The 17,790-nt window shown below is 35.5% G+C and overlaps 2 long non-coding RNA genes and 1 pseudogene across 2 annotated transcripts; 2 read left to right on the top strand and 1 right to left on the bottom strand.

Annotated features, from left to right (window-relative positions):
• The first annotated feature begins 289 nt into the window (after positions 1–289).
• LOC136837785 (U6 spliceosomal RNA) lies at positions 290–387 on the top strand (annotated as a pseudogene).
• A 4,560-nt stretch (positions 388–4,947) lies between these two features.
• Positions 4,948–9,913, bottom strand: LOC136837364 (uncharacterized). Its single transcript, XR_010852667.1, has 4 exons — positions 9,848–9,913; positions 9,256–9,331; positions 8,944–9,107; positions 4,948–7,384 (listed from the first exon to the last, which is right to left on the bottom strand). It is a non-coding gene; the product is annotated as an uncharacterized lncRNA (long non-coding RNA).
• Positions 9,914–13,502: 3,589 nt separating this feature from the next.
• On the top strand, positions 13,503–17,583 carry LOC136837777 (uncharacterized). The gene is made up of 3 exons (XR_010852765.1): positions 13,503–13,825; positions 14,482–14,614; positions 16,508–17,583. It is a non-coding gene; the product is annotated as an uncharacterized lncRNA (long non-coding RNA).
• Positions 17,584–17,790: the final 207 nt, after the last annotated feature.

Below are 17,790 nucleotides of genomic sequence, written 5' to 3'. Positions count from 1 at the left end.
CATCTGAAGAACAACCAGGAAAGCTCAAACCAATAACCCAAACCAAATGGAAGGCTTAAAGCTCCTCTTCTTCCCAAAACGGATGGTAGGCTTGCAGATAAGAAGAAAGAAAAAGGCATGGGATCACCAAAGGTGAAAGCAGCCCACGCTTAAAATGGTGTATAAATTCACTGTCCAGAGGGAAAATGGGACTCCGGAAGCCAACTACATATTGGTCATACTACGATCACTCGTTAGCACTTCAAAAACAACAAGGCTATTTTCCGTCATTACACGTACTTGCTTCGGCAGTACATACTGTATACTAAAATTGGAACGATACAGAGAAGATTAGGATGGCCCCTGCGCAAGGATGACACGCAAAATCATGAAGCGTTCCACATTTTTGGCCAGCCCTATGAGAGCTGATAGTCAACTCAGTGGTCTGGTTAAACTATTTTAGTAATAAAATAATCATTACACCAACGGCATGAAAGAAGAACCAGGCTAAATGAACTGACAAAAAACACAAAAGCGACCAGTTTTAGGGAACTCTATCTCTGTCTGTCTGTCTGTCTCTTTCTCCTACTAATCATATGTCATTATTATATACAGTATATCAAAGCACTGGCAGTTATTTATCCCCAGTGGACCACTTAATTAGCATCAATTCATTGAACTGACCGGCAATGAGTGACGTCAAATCCGGTTCATTATATAAATTTCCCAACTGTCATTAAATAATGTAGTTTTGTAATTCAGGTTATTAATGTGTTTTCTCTTGAAAAATACTTGCAGTTACTGCGTACTTTCGTTTATGACTCAGAAGGTTGAATTGGTAGTTATGTAAAAAATTAATGGTTATATCTTCGTTACAGAAATTAAATTGGGGGTTATAATGTTATAAGAAGCGATAACTCTCAACAAAGTAAACGATATCAGTTTCACAATCTTATAAAGAATACTAACCTCTGCATTGCTAACTATGCCCAGTTTATCATTACAAGGTCAAAAGCAGCGAGCTGAAAAAACTGTTGTTTGAAATAATATCTATATGCATGGAATTACATATATTTCAGAGAAAAGAAGTCAGTACGATACGTTTGTCATATCATTCTCTCGATATTTACTGCCTATAATAATAAAAAGGGTGAAGAAATAGGCAATATATACAACGCGTCACAGAAGGGCATGGCATAATTCTACGAGAATCTTAACGTACAGTACATGTAGACCTAAAATATAACTTTGAAGCTACCGAGAAATTAAAAGGAAATTACTGAATAAAGGAAAGATTGCAATATATGTAACGAGACTACTCTTCTGAAACAATTCGTATATGCTGAGAGCTTTTAATCAGAGAATTCACGGGAATTACTTTAGAATCTTTGATTCACCAAGGAGCTTGTTTTGGAATGATTCCAGCTCTGTCCCAGGAGAAGTAGCTTAAATCAAAACTTTAATGGCTGACATCTGTTGATGAAGGCGCTGTGTACTACTGCGTTCAAAATCAACGTAATTCTTTATGAGGAAGTTGTTGGTGAAATTACACTATCTCTCTGGCAAGTTCAAAGAGGAAACGGCAAATAAATACGAGCGTTGGGTTAAACAAAAAACTGCAAGAATATACTACTGCGTTCAAAATCAACGTAAATCTTTATGAAGAAAATGTGGGTGGAATTACACTATCTGGCAAGTTCAAATGTAAAAGGGTAAATAAATACGAGCGTTGGGTTAAACAAAAAAACTGCAAGAATATACTGCTGCGTTCAAAATCAATGTAATTCTTTATGAAGAAAATGTGGGTGGAATTACACTGTCTCTCAGGCAAGTTCAAAGAGTAAAAGGGTAAATGAATACGAACGTTGGGTGAAACCTTAAAACTTCATTCACATAAAACAGAAAACTGCAGGAGTAAGGTAGAAGTCGAGATGCAACGCAATTCTTTATGAAGAAATTGTGAGTGAAAGTACTCTATCTCTCTGGCAAGTTCAAGGAGTAAAAGGGTAAATGAATACGAGCGTTGGGTTAAACCTTAAAACTTCATTCACAAAAAACAGGAAACGACATGAGTATAGAAGTCGTCACTGTGATTTGATTTAATATGATTTATAAAAAACTGACGGAAAGCCAAGCACTGGGGCACTTTCAGCACTTATAGTGAAATGAAGGAGTTGGAAAGGTAGGCAGCAAGTTGGAAGAGAGGAAGCAGGAACGGAGGTCAAGTAAAAGGCTAAAAAGTGAGGGGAGTTAGGGGCCTAAGGGACGTTGCAGATAACCTTTAGTGATGCCTACAATGCACCGCGCGAGGTGCAATGACGGCAATATCCACTTACGGAGAGAATCAAGATGATGCTTTTGGGTCTCAAAAATGTCTTTCAGATTTAACTAATTTTCTAGAGGGTAAAAGATAGGGTATACATTTGAGCCATTGCTTAATGGATGGGCACAGTTGCAGAGAAGTAGACTGAGAGATTGAGCTATAAATATAGCAATAACTACGGAAAATAAAATATAAAAAGTAATGAATGCCAAGGAAAACATAACGAAAACAAAGTAAAATATGTGCCTAAGTTTCTTATGCGCAAACAAGTTGTCTGTACAGCCGCTACAGCGTATAATCAAGGCCACCGACAATAGATCTATCTTTCTGTGGTCTCGGTATAATGCTGCATGTACCGCGGCCCATGACACTTTAACCACGTCCCGGTGGTGGTCTATCCTATATCGTTGCCAGATGCACGATTATGGCTGATTTTAAACTGCAATAGAATAAGAACAAATAAAAAACTACTGAGGTTAGAGGGCTGAATTTGGTATGCTTGATGATTGGAGGGTGGATGAACAACATACCAATTTTCAGTCCTCTAGCCTCAGTAGTTTTTAAGATCTGAAGGCGGACAGAAAAAGTGCGGACGGACAGACAAAGACGGCGCAACAGTTTTCTTTTACAGAAAACTAAAAATGACCAAATCGAGATTTTATAATACAGAGCCTGCTCTTTTATGAAAGTGCTTGCACGTCAAACAGAACAGTGAAGCGAGTGGCAGAGAATTACAATCATGCCAATCATTTGGTACAACGAAATCATTGATTGGCCTTTGGTATTTAATTGCCTGGAATTTGTCGTTATTAATCCCACATGACTGATAGTCAGGTTTAATGCTCGTGGAAGTGGAAACGTTTCAACAACTCTTGTTCGTTTAATTTTAGAATATTAAAAAGTAAATATGCATCGTTCTGGGAAAAATATCTTTGTTGTATATGAAAAAATGTATTTCCTGTTAATTCACCTTCGACGTTCCGGGGCTAATATGATATTAAAAATTCAGTCAATGCATAGAATATGGAATTTAGGCCAAAGGTCAAGCGCTGGGGCCTATGAGATCATTCAGCGCTGCAATGGAAATTGAAAGTAAAATGTTTGATTGATGTAACAGGAGGAAAACCTCGCAGCTGCACTATGAAGCAGTTGATAGGAGACGGTGGCAAGAAAGATAGAAGAGATAGAATATGAAGAGAGGTACAGCAAAGGGAATGAAAGGGGTTACAGCTAGGGGCCGAAGGGACATTTCAAAGAACCGTAAGTAATAATGCCTGCAGCGCACAGTGTGAGGTGTACTAACGGCAGTACCCACCTACGGGAAGTGTTTTCTAACAATTGATCTCGTCTTTCTGTGTTCCCTGTTATCTACTGTAATTTCTTTCAGATGAACAACATATTGTTTGAAAGCTTGACTTTCAAGTCAGTCGCCCATGTATACATTATTCACCTTCTGAATAATAATCATCATCATCATCATCATCATCATCATCATCATCATGTCTGGATGAGCACTAGGGCATACAGACCTCTGAATATTACGAGAAACTAGACCAAATACTGGTTGACCAATACAAATTCCAAAGAATCAATAATTACGAATAAACTAAGATTTACTCTTGGTAATTCATTTGTTTCATCAGACGCAAGTTAATTCTTGCCAATCATATTCGTAAGACACATCTATGGTCAGACTTTGACAGACATGTTTCCTATCCACGGATGCAATAGACCAGGTGTGGGTAACTACTAACTACTGGCTTGTAGCCAAAAGCGGCGCGTTGACGACTTCTTTCCGGCACGCGAAACCCTTGTGTCACCTTGGAAAAATTACAATTTTTTTTCTACTACTTATTGAAAGGATTAAACTAACATTATTTATAATTACAATATTTACAATATGATTACTATATACATCAACACAGTACACATAGGCATTTCTTTACATAAGCATAATCCATCTAAACTGACAAATTACACATCTTGCTTTAGTTACTGGCCACTCAAAAACAGTAAGAAAAGTTACTAAACAGATAACACACCAATTTCTTTTAAATGACAACCGCATGCTACCTCGGCGACTGGGGAAGGCAAGCAGGTTTAGAGGGGTAACTAGATGTACTGTACTTCCATTAATCGTAAAATCATGATCTCCCAAAATAAAGCAAAACCCAAAAGTCGTCAAAAGCTTTTTAAGTGTTGAGCGGGAATCTGCATGATTTGCTAAGGTCAGGAAATTAGAAATGACTGGAAATTTCATCCAGATTCAAGACAGCATGAAACTGAATGAACTAAACTTGCAGACATTTTCAAATGACCATGAAGTGAACTTGACTGAACTTCAGTGTATCAATTTGGAGGCGAAATTTTTCATCCTTATACCAGACTTCGAAAATACTGAGTAACAGAGAAATGCAAATTGAATTGAATATCGAATTTAGGCCAAAGGCCAGGCACTGGGACCTATGAGGTCATTCAGCGCTGAAACGGAAATTGACAATAAAAGGGTTGAAAGGTGTAACAGGAGGAAAACCTCTCAGTTGCACTATGAATCAATTGTTAGGAGAGGGTGGAAGGTATAAGATGGAAGGAAAGGAATATGAAAGGAGGTAACAGTAAAAGGAACGAAAGGGGTTGCAGCTAGGGCCGAAGGCACGAGAAATGCAAAAACGAGGTATCAAGTTAAGTATATCTTAGTTTAACCAGACAACTTGAGCTGATTAACAGCTCTCCTAGGGCTGGCTCGAAGGATTAGATTTATTTTACTTGGTTAAGAACCAACTGGTTACCTAGCAACGGGGCCTACAGCTTATTGTGGGATCCGAACCACATTATGACGAGGTATCAAGGACTTGGAGTACTATTCCAGAGAATTTTGCTTGTTAAAAACATTACAGCAGCATTACTTTTTTTTTTTCTCCAACAGATTCTCGATTCATTGTTCTCGGTGATGACCTCAGTGAAATTTCACTATAATAGCAGCGTTATGGTTGAAGCTAAGGCCGCATGCCTATGCCTCAAGGTTACAAAATATGAAACTGATATTAATGATCATCTTTAATTGTACAGTAGCAGAAGTTTCATTGGCGGTAAATAAAGTAAGGACCAACATTTTTCTACCTCTGGTTTTGATTTGATGTTTCCTACTAGAAATTCACCTCTGCTGGATGTAATATCTACAGTTGAAGGTAAAACAACTTATTTTTTCTGTACTTTTTATGCATCAGTTTAGAAATTAAAATATATTAAGGAATATACAACTATCTTATTGTGCTTTAGCCAATAAAACAATAGGTTTAGGCATATACTGTACTAGAAAATCTGAAAAAAAACTAAAGGCTGATCTATCCTATAAGAAAAATCACCATTTAATTATGTTCATATATATGGTAACTAGAATTACACTTTAACCAATCAATAAAAATCCCCCCAAAATTGTTGGCACTTAAGCAAAATTTTGTATCAAAGATTTGGCCGATTTTACCACACGTACCTCTGGCCTCACGCAACTCGACAGATTTGGCGAATTTCAGCTAGTGTCAAAAGGACATAGCATTCTTTATGGAAGTACTAACAGTCACTTGGACGCACTGACAGTCAACATGCACATAGTATTTGCTATGGTATCATAATTTGTATATAACTTTTATTGGCTGAAGAAAACGCAGTTACACCTAACAGTACGCGGACTTTACGTTTAGGACTTTACGACAACCTAACATTCGTCGACTTCACACTATATACTCTTAATCATGTTTAACTGGAATAGTTTTCGCCAACACCAAACAAATGGACAATTACTAAGCCAAACCTCTATAGGCTGCGTCCACACGACCGAACTTTGTTCGGTGTGACGTCAGAAGCGGGCAAAGTTCTTACTTTCCCCGCTGTTTCTCCGCTTCTGACGTCACATCGGACAAAGTTCGTCGAACAAAGCTCGATCGTGTGGACGCAGCCATACTTTATCATTAACATACCACAAAACCTGATTATCATGCACAATTACAATTACGTTTTAATTATACATTACCTATAACTGTCATATTACACACGACCTGTAATCTTTACCACTAACTGCAGTAATGCATTTAAAAATAAAACTGATCTCACGAACCCGATAATAATGCCAATATAATCATACAGCGTATGAAGATTAACACACAAATGTGGTAGTTCCACTATTTGGCACTTAAGAATTTTTAGCCAAAGTTAGACGAGGATTACAAAAAAATTACAGTTTACAGATTTGTCACGGAAGTTCATATAGCTATCATCATTTCTTAAGTACTTAGTACCCCTGCCTTCAATTCTGGTATTTTCATTCCTCAATTGCTGTTCCCTTTTTCTAAACATTTAAACACGAACGACCTTTTAGTTTTTAATTACTTTACACACTTGATACACATAATTCCGACAGCTAGTGTATTTTTTTTATTTCATTAGTTATAAGTTAAGCCACTCCTGATTAGGAAGGTAATAAATCGAAATGGTACACTTTCCTTAACTGCGCAATGACTATAAACATCAAACTACTCTCAGGTAGCTAATTTTACTCTTCCTTCAGTCTTTTAAACAACTTACTTTGGTTAACAGCCATGGAATTTAAGAGAATTATTATCAATTTCTTATAATAATAGGCAATATTCAGTGATCAACACTATCATTCCATTGAATATCGTACATATAAAAAGTTTTGACATTTTCCCCATGTTTTAACGACCACTAAATCAAACCGTTGTTTCAGGTATGTATCAAAAGATTTTTTTTTTTACCAAATAACATTGCTAACTGGTGCATCAAGCAATTCTGTGAGTTTAGAATTAGCAAGAATTAAATAAAAGAAAACCTAAATGTTTATTTCGGACTTCAGTAATTACTATTGGTGAAGGTAAAAATTTCAATATTTACATATGCATAACTTAAAATTAAACTTAAAATTAACTCTTATAGAATGAAGTAGAGAAATCAGCATAGTCACCCTCCAGTCTCGCCTCTATTTAAAAACTAATACAACACGGGAGTCCTTAATTATTAAGCATTCACTCTGAAATTGCCTTAAATGACAGTTTCAGTAAGTCTAGCCTGTAAATAAAAGAAAATGCTGCAGAAATAAACGAATGCTGTAAGAGCAATACAGCCAAGTCAAACATTACACAGACAGTATTAAATTTATTGAACGGAAGACTTCGTTCTAGATCGAAAATTTATTCTAATTTATAGATTAACAAAATCTCTTAACTACAGCTTCCAAGAAATTACCAAACAATTTTCAGAAAAAAAACAATAAAAAGTGGCTTTCAAACAAAAGGCCAGAAAGCCAGGACTGCTTTCAAACAAGCAGTCACATAGCAAGGAACCATCATAAATTAATTGGTAAACATGTGCTTTCAAACAAGCCCCCTTAGCCGTCCAGATAACCAGGAATTCTAAGCAAACTGCTAAACAAGTACTTGCAAACAATGGTCAGAAAGCCAGGACTACAATGTAAATTGCCAAACAAGTGCTTTCAAACGAGAGGTTAGCTATTCAGGGCTGCTAAGTAAATGCCTAGAAAATCATAAGGTTTTAGCTTCCTTAAACATAATAGTTGACATTACTTTAATAAATCCAGCCAACTTTCTTTAGTATTGGTTTGTATATTGTATGAATTTTACATTTAAACTGACAAATGACAATTTATGTTATATAAGGTTTCAAAACTTAATAGTAAACAATTGAAAATAATTATACAGATTAGCTTTCAAAACAATCAATACCACAAAGCTAAGTTACTTTTATTTCATGAAAATATACGTTGAAAGTTAAGTCCTTTTAGATCAGGTTCCAAAATGAAATTTAACTACTGCTGAACTCAGGAATGAAATAAACAAAAAAATCTTAACAATAACTAAGATTAAATGCTAACTTTCTCTTAAAACATGAAGCTTTAGTGAAATAAAAAAACAAAAAATATTTTATTATTGAACTTAAAAAACAAAACTCTTATTAGTAATATAGATACCGTCTACTTGTCAGAAGTTAAGAAAACATTTAGGCCGTTGAAAGCAAGCAATTACGTCAGATTAGAAAAATCAATTCAGGCCGTTAAAAATAAACAATTACGTAACGTCAGATTAGAAAAATCAATTTAGCCCGTTAAAAATATGCAATTACGTTACTTCAGGAGGAAAGAAAACATGAATTTAGGCCGTTAAAAATAAAGAATTACGCTACGTCAGTTTATTAGAAAAATCAATTAAGGCCGATTAAAGAAATCACGTTACGTCAGGAGATTAGAATTTAGGCCGTTAAACAAAGAATTGTGGTACGTCAGATTATAACAATCAGTTTAGGCCATTAAAAATAATTACGTTACGTCAGATTATAAAAATCAATTTAGATTTAAAAATCAGCAATTACGCTACTTTCTATATTTTTAAGATTGAAAAACTCAAAGTTGCGGTAACTTCTAAAAATGACTAGACAAACATTTACCACCTGAAAGGATAATTTAATTAGTAGAACCTCCCTTGCACCTGTCTTAAGACCTGCGAGACAGGGCTATGGGAGGCGGCCTCCACCCCTACAGGGGTACCGCCCTTGTAGAGGTGAAGGTAAAAAAAAAAAAAAAAAGTTAGTTCATACTGATCTTAATACCTCACCTCAATTAAAGTACATCAATCTTGGAGAGTAAAGGATTCCATTTATCCACTTGTGTAAATACAGAAGTTATCCTGGGTTAAGTATCTTGGCTACAGTGTCCTGCGTCGTTCAAGATAAGTTCGACAAGTTGGCCTAGCTCCACAAAATTTGGAGACACTAGCATCTGAAAGTAGTTTCAAGCTCTTAAAATGGCATGAAGACAAAGTATAAATTACCTCACTATAAAATTTAATATACAATATAAAGATTATAAAGCAATTAGTCTATGCAAGTAACCTAAAGGTGTTAACTTCAAAGAATAACATACTAACCTCCGCGGAACGTAAAAGTCTCCCAAAATCCATAACGTTGTAACACGGAAATATTCTTGGTGGAGTTAACCAGACCCTGAAAGAGATTTAGTATGTAGTAGTTAAATAGCCCTAGGCTCCTTAAAAATAATTAAGCAAATTCTCAATGATAAATTGAAAACTTGTTTAATAGGAAATTTAAATATTGCGACTGAAGGTAATCAAAGGCACGTATAATTAAAATGAAACGACACCGAAGTGGTAAGGTGAACCTCTGAAAAGCTCGAGATATCAGTTGCAACAAAGTTTGGCTAGCATTTGAAATATAGTTCATGTCAAATAAAATCCTGTAAGCAAAATTATGAATACCTGCAACCTTAACGTTCGTTACCATAATACGGGGAAATGATAAACTGCTACAGATAAAGCGAAACAATTCAAACTTAGTATTAGCGGAGACCGAGAATTTCCATTGCCAAAACTTCACGTAGCAGTCCCCGAACGCCACTCTACAGTAATTGAAAGTCCCGGCGTGCACATACAAAACGCTCAGTTTTTCTTCTAATAACGTAACCAGGGATCGTCCGCGAAAAAAACTCAAACAAGCACTTACGCAGCGAGCAGCACGGACAGCACTGACGAGCTTCGTTAAAACCGGAGTGGTAACTGAAACGCCTATGGTTAGTATGGTTACGGTAATGGTTTGTTTTCGCCCGGGTTAGTTCTCGTTTTCAGGCAAGGATCATATAGAAGAGAGATAAATGTTTTTGCTTACGGCTAAACTGAATAGGGTTATATTAATCCTTTAGCAACGGGTATACGACCATTCATTTGAGTACCTCTCGGTTCTTTGATATCGTTAAAATATGGTAAAAAAAAGGACTTACCGAAAATAATGGAAAACTTTAGGTGCATGGGTATTTGTGACAACATAAAAATTACTTTTGAATGCCTTTTATAGATCTCTTACGTCGTTCTTTATTCTCTGTACTCCTTACTTCCTTACAGCAGGTTTCTTATCGGTGGCCGGTAATAAAATCACAGGAAAAATAGTCTGAAAAAAGTCACAATTTTGGCTAGGTTTTTTAAAAAGCCACAGGAAAAAAAATCACAATAATTTACAGTGTTTTGTTTTTATATGGTAATCCCCAACGGTCTTGTACTAAACACGCCGCAAAGGTGGATACATACTGGGGGTCACTATCTAGGAAATATCAATGTGACTTTTTTCCTGTGACTTTTTCCTTGTTACTTTTTTCTGTGACTTTTTTTACCTGGATTCTTCTTATCTCGTTCCTTGCTACCGAAGTTCTGCGGGAACTGCAGATGCGTTTCACATAACCATACGTTAGCAGAGACATTCGAACCATCTCGCAGCTTACTCCATTATCATCTGTCACATCCGCACTATCATAACACTCAGAAAATAAGACACCCGTAGGGGGTGGACTATAGGCATTATTTAAGGTTCTTCGCAGCGTCCCTTCGACCTTTAGCTGCAACCCACTTCTATGCCTTTTACGCTACCTCCATTCTTATTCTCTCTTCCATCTTGCTATCCACCCTCTCCAAACACTTGTTTCATAGTGCAACTGCGAGGTTTTCTTCCTGTTACACCTTTCAACCCCTTCTACTCTCAATTTCCTTTTCAGTGCTGAATGACCTCATAGGTCCCAGTGCTTGGCCTTTGGCCTAAATTCTATATTCCATTCCTCAGAAAATAGGAAAGTCCCTTTTTTTCTTGAAAGGCTTGTTATTTTTCACCCTGATATCAAGTGGAAGCTTACTGCAAAACCTTGGGGCTACACATTTGAAAGCTCGAAAACCAAAATTTAGATTCATCTCGGTTCAGATGACTGGACACCATCTCGAAGCTAGTCTTGTGTTGACTCCATTTACTTAACTCGAAAAGAAAGAAACCTTTACTATCCTAAGTACTCCATAAGGCAGAGTCTAACCTTTGGTATTAACAGAAATAAACGGTGCTTCAGAGTATTTATATTGCTTTGCAATATAAACAAAGAAGCTATGGATTAGATATTTTACTCAAACATCATAGCGTGTTGTAAAAAGGATTTTGTTTAGAATGATGCAATAAATTATTAGGAAGATACTGAGGTAAATGTGGAAAACTTCGATGTGTGCTAAACCGGGGAAAATGAGTTCCTTCAAAAAATGAACACATCTCTGCATCCTCACTAGAAAATCGTAAATCGAGTGCAATTTGCTTATAATGCATGTGATAAGGACGATGCTAAAGACTTTCAAAACATTATTAGAGCGTAGCGGAGTCTCTAGTCGTCAAATAAAAAAAATGTTAAAAGGGTCATTGCACGGCATTTTAAATAAATATATATTGGCCTTGTTAAAGCATATCCTGATTAGTGTTCTATAAAATAACTTTTGATTAATTATGTTACAGACAGAGTGGATGTTGCAACTGCGTTTCTTATAATCTGCCTAAAATGCAACTTAGAAAACAGCAAAATATATTGAACAGAACGGCAAGACTAAATAAACGGCGTCACACCGCGTGACAGTATTACGCAGGCCCTGTCTTGTCTGAGATATAATGGTTCCCTGTCAAAGCTACAGTAAAGTTTAAAATATATGTAAGGACTCACAAAGCTATCAAGATAGTTTGGGTGTGCGATACATTCGATTTTTACCTGGATTCTCGAATGATGGGCGGTAATAAGGTCACAGGAAAAAGTCACAATTTTGGCTGGGAAAAAAGTCACAGGAAAAAAAGTCGCATTAATTAAAGTCTTTAGTTTATGTTTTGTACGGTAATCCCCAGCGGGTTTGTACTAAACATGCCGCAAAGGTGGATACATACTGGGTTAAAACCCTCTGGGGTCAATATCTATGGCATATTAAAGTGAATTTTTTTCCCGTGAATTTTTTACCTGGATTCATTCGAATGGGTCGCTGTGTATAATTTTGTCAACAGATGGAGTCAACACAAGAATAGCTATTGATGGTCTCAGGTTATTCGAGCTAAAATACAATTCTAATGTAGTCTTCAGAGCTTTTTAAATTTGTCGTTCCGAGGCTACACAGTAAGTCCCCACTAGATATCAGAGCAGAAAATAACACGTCGTTCAAGAAAAAAAAAAATAGACCGCTTTTTTCTGAATGCTGTAAAAGTGTGGATTTGACGATTAATATGAAGTATGGCGTATAAAAAAAATAAAAAAAATCTCAGACTCTGCCTGCCATATTACGTAAGTTACGAATCGAGTTTGGTGGACACTAGAATAAAAAGGAATAAGTTGTACGCAATAAAACACTAAGTGGGTTTCATTTCCCTTCATTGGACATTTTTAAACACCATTATATATATATTTATATATATATATATATATATATATATATATATATATATATATATATATATATATATATATATATATATATTTATATATATATATAAAATATATATATATATATATATATATATATATATATATATATATATATATAATATATATATATATATATATATATATATATATATATAATGAATTACTCATGACCAAAGGACTTTATTGAAAAGGAACAATTCACAATGATGCTCACATTTATACCAAATTCTATTTAGTAACTTATTTTGTTTCTTCCCTCGCAGGAAACTTAGTCTTCCTCAGACCATTTCCCAATGAAGAATTAGAGGAATTTACTTCTGGTGATAGAAATTCATTTCTCGTCATAATGTGGTACAGATTCCACAATAAGCTGTAGGTCCCGAAGCTAGGTAACCAGTTGGTTCTTAGCCACGTAAAATAAATATAATCCTTCGGGTCGGCCCTAGGAGAGTTGTTAATCAGCTTAGTGGTCTGGTTAAACTAAGATATACTTAACTTTTTCAGACCATTTCCGGTGCTCTGTGTTAGATAAATCAACAAATACCCTTGCAATTAAATGTACTAGAGAGAGCTGAAGTAAGATTTCCTTTGATAATATACTTTCCTGGAAAGGTAAGACAGAGCAACATATTTATTTTTCGCAGAGCGACAATTTACTTAGTACAGCAAAGAACTCACATTATTTTGTTTCGTTAATATTCATTAGTCTTCTGATATGTTAGACATCGGCCAGCTTCGTAAAAAAAACTAGTAGCATAAAAATTAGAATCGAAGAATTAACGGCTTTAACGTCAGCAGATCTTTCAAAGTTACCCTTGAAACGAAAAACAAGGACGCTGTACTCTTTCGGCCAAGTTTGAAAGAGGTGACTCCACGGTCCTTGTTGGTGACGCCTCGACATCAACGGTCTCTCGCCTAACCGGTTCCCTGGCTGCCCAGCTTTCGCGGTGCGAATAACGAGGTGTCGTGCTATTATTGAGTGCTGTGGTTTTGGATGTTCGAAGTTCTTAAGGTTCTGTTACCTGGCGAAGAAATCAATCTCTACCGGCTGACTGTGTGATTGGGGATGGTGTTGGAAGGCTCCGCTGTAAGGGAAGAAATCACTCTCTCCCGGCTGACTGCACGACTGGAGGGCGGTGTTTGAAGGCTCTGCTATAAGGGAAGAAATCTCTCTACTGGTCGATTGTACTATTTGAGAGTGGTGTTTGAAGGTTCTGCTATGGGTGAGTCTCAGTACTGTTTTATTTGATGTTTTTTAAACTCTTGAACTAAATTAATATGACTTCAGTTAACAGGTTAATTCTCCCAAACGTAATTGTTCCTGGTCGGGTTACGCGATGTAATAGATTCTCGTAATTGGCTTAATTTTGTTTGTTTTTCATTAAACTCTTTTCGGCTTTGTGAAATCGTAGGAAATTTTATTTTATAAAGCATTTTTTTAACACTTTGTTCTACAGACCATTAGAACAGATGTGAATATAAGTTTACTGCTAGGCTGTTCTTGGGCAATGGTGTATAGTTGCTTTTGTGATATTTTGTTCATTTGGTGTTAGTATTTTTAGGGAGTTGTCAAATGGCATTACTTAGCATTATTAGTCTTTTTCACAGCTAGGTTACCAGATTTAATAGCCCGTGGGTCATTTTTAGATAATTGATTTTAGTGATCAGGTTATCTCCGGTGTTCCGTGTAGATTAGTATTCAAACTATACCTGTATATTGAAAGTAGAAAGTGGTTAAAATAATTACGTGTCTTTCGTGTTAAGTATAAGTGACGTTCTTGTAAAGCCTTCGTTTTAAATCCTTGTCTTGTAAAGCCATGCCTAGTGATATTTTCGTTTCATTAAAGCAAATCCATAATTTATGATTTAAAACTTTCAGATTTTCGTGATTCTAACTTCCTGAAGCAAACTACGCTTGAGAGGAACAGCCAAAGTCAAAATACTGAAACCAGGATAACTTCAATCTACACAATATGGACTTTCCCCTTCTCAGGTTGGATTAACAAACTCAGGTAAGTTTTAAAACTTTGTATCGACCGACATTTTATTTTACATCAACCTCTTTTCGGCTTCTACCATTTTTTTTTATCTCCACCCCTACAGGGGCGGTGCCTCTGTAGGGATGGAGGTCCCTCCCATGCTCTGTTTCATTGGTCTTAGGACCCATGGGCAGGTGCGTGGGACGTTAAAAAACTTAAGAAATTTTTTTCAGGTTACGTGGTTTAGTTTTGCCACTTTTATAAGTTAACGTGCCTTGGTTCTTTTGTCTTAGATTTAAAATGTAACGTAACTAATATTCAACTCTAAAGAATATTGTTGAAGTTTCTTGTTTTTAGTAAAGTGTCCTACATTTAAAATGTAACTCAATTACTAATATTTAGCTCTAAAGAATTTTTCGTAGAAGTTTGCTGTTTTTAGTTAAGAAGTTTCTTATAGATTTAAAGTGTAACGTAACTGTCATTAAACTCGAAAGGATTTTTTCTAAGATTTTGCAGTGTTTACGTAAGACCTTTAAACGTGACTCCATTTTTTAAAGTTTGGTAATATAGTACATTAGTTAACTTAAGTTTATAAATAGTTTTGAAATAGTTTTGATATTGAAGATAGTATCTAGATGACCATTGTTCTTTTGACGTAAGCTTAATATTTCACGCGCTGAACATTATTTTAACGTAAGCTTCTTTAATATTTAACGAGCTGAACATTCTTTTAACGTAAGCTTATTACTATTTCATGAGCTGAACGTTGTTCCTTTAACGTAAACTTATAAATATTTCGTGAGATTAACTGTTATTCCTAAGATAATTTCCAAACTAAAAATAATATACCCTCTGTCCTTCTCAAAAGGACGTTAACTTTTAATTAAATGTTTCAGATATAAGCTTTTTGGTAAAACTTTCATTTTTAAAACATTGAGATTGACGCAGTTCCTTTGGTCTTTAGAATATTATTTTTTAGATTTCGAAAATTTTAACAGGTTAGATTAAATTTGCTAGTTAGGCTAACGCAACTGTTGTCAATAATTTAAAGCCTATAGCTTTAATTAATATTCATGCCAATACAATTAGCAAGCACTTTTCATTTTAATGCAATACAGACCTACGATTAGCTATCGTTTTTATACTATCACTAAACCTGTCAATGGTTTGTATATCACGAAACTTGTCCAAGTGTTTTGTAGACTAATTCATTATACTTGTCCAGATGGTTTGTAGACTCTCAAACTTGTCCCAATGGGTTGTATACTATAAAGGTGTCCCAGTGGTTTGTATACTGTCACCAATCCTGTCCAAATGGTTTGCATACTATCAGTAAACTTGTCCAAATGGTCTGTAAACTAAAATCTGTACCAATAATGGTAGTTGAAAGTATTTATCCCAGTAATGTAAAGGTTTATAATATTGCTTGGAGGTAAGGTAGTACTAGTATATACTATACCTCGACATCCTTGGCAAATTACCCTCTTGAAATTTTGCTCGGCAGCTCTTGAGGTCCTTTTAGTACAGTGGTTCCGCTGGTCATTTCACTCAACACTTTTGGATACCTCTGGTTCCTTATTAGCTTGTAGCACTGTTTCCAGTTAAAGGTTTCGAGTAGCTAGTCTGTGAGAAACTGGATCTATTTTGAAGGCTTCAGTCCATGAAAGTTGATAGAACTTTTAGAGACTTAAGAGTCTAAAGGCGCTGTCACACTAGCAATATTTCCGTCGACTTTTGAATTTGACGTCAACTTTTCATGTTTTGACGTCAACTTTTCATGTTTTGACGTCGACTTTTTTGGAAAGTCGGCGACAAACTCTGAAAAAGTCGACGGAAATATTGCTTAGTGTGACAGCGCCTTTAGGTTTTAAGTTTTGTATTTATTGCAACACTTCTACCGCCCGGTTGTTTTTTTTTTTTTTTCAGACTGTTAACTGGAGCAGAGAATTCAACTGTTATTCAAGGAGCTTAGTTTTTACTGCAAGTTTTTAAATGTGAGAATGGAACCTGGCATTACTGATATGCTTAATGCAATGAGTTGTTCTGCTTTGATGGTTCAAAGGTAATTGGTTACCTGACACTAGAATAAATGGTATTAAATGTTCGCGTGTAAATGTGAACTTTTTGCCTTCAGCAATAGCAGTTGCAAACTTGTAAGTTTTCACAAATTCCTCATTTGAATATCATATTTTAATATGTTTTAAAGTGTTACTTTGACTAGGTAGGCGAGTCTTAACATCTCCAAGATTTTACAATACTGGGGCAGATATGAAGTGACTGATTTATAAAATCATATGTCAAACTATATGTATCACTTCAAAATATGTAAAGATTTGTTGTTTTACTCTTAGTGCCTGTTTGGGTTACTTGTGTAACATGGAAAATTTCGTAATGTTTTAAGATAGTAATTTTACTCTTGATGCCTGTTTGGGATAGACTTGTGTAACATGGAAAAACTTGAAGTTTGAGTTATGGTAAAGAGATGAAAATTGGTTTTAATGAAAGTAATTCAGGTGATAGCAGCTTTTGAAAAACTGTTATATTTATAAATTCATTTCTATGCTGTATGTAAATTGCTTGAGTGAAACTTAAGTTTTTATGCAGAAAGGAACGAAGGCTTAATACTTGGTAATAAATTACCTATGAAATCTTGGCCCAAGTTTTCTTAGCTATGGTCATTAATAAGTAAATTGTGTTAATGATCTTGGGAGAATCAAGAAATACTTCAACGATTAAGAATCTTGGGAGAATCAAGAAATACTTCAACGATTAAGAATCTTGGGAGAATCAAGAAATACTTCAAGGATTAAGAAAAATTGGATAAGTAAATCAAGGTGACTCCGGTAGTACAGATGAAGCCTTCATATCTACCTATACCTAACTTATCATGTATCTGGGATTTAACACAGACACTCAACCATAAAACAGGAAACTCCTCTTAAGGTCATAGTTCATGAGTTAACGACGAACCCGTCTTTCTGGGTTTTATATACTAAAGAAATATCCCCGTTGGTGGTTGTCTTAATGAGGGCAACGGAAATATCCAGTAAAGGTTATGCATTCCTTCATCTTTTAAAGAGAAGCGAGAATTATCTATTCTTTAAACCTTAAGTGCCATGTTGTATGGAAGAAGGGCTTGACCTGCACGCCCTGTTTGCTTGTCTTGATTGTCATATAAGCCAAATAGCTGACACCAGTACACTAGACCA

Source organism: Macrobrachium rosenbergii, chromosome 59 (genome assembly GCF_040412425.1).
Source record: "Macrobrachium rosenbergii isolate ZJJX-2024 chromosome 59, ASM4041242v1, whole genome shotgun sequence".
In the NCBI taxonomy this organism is placed as follows: Eukaryota; Metazoa; Arthropoda; class Malacostraca; order Decapoda; family Palaemonidae; genus Macrobrachium; species Macrobrachium rosenbergii.
The sequence above is the reverse complement of the archived record's forward strand: the minus strand, read 5'-3'. Positions and strand labels throughout refer to the sequence as shown.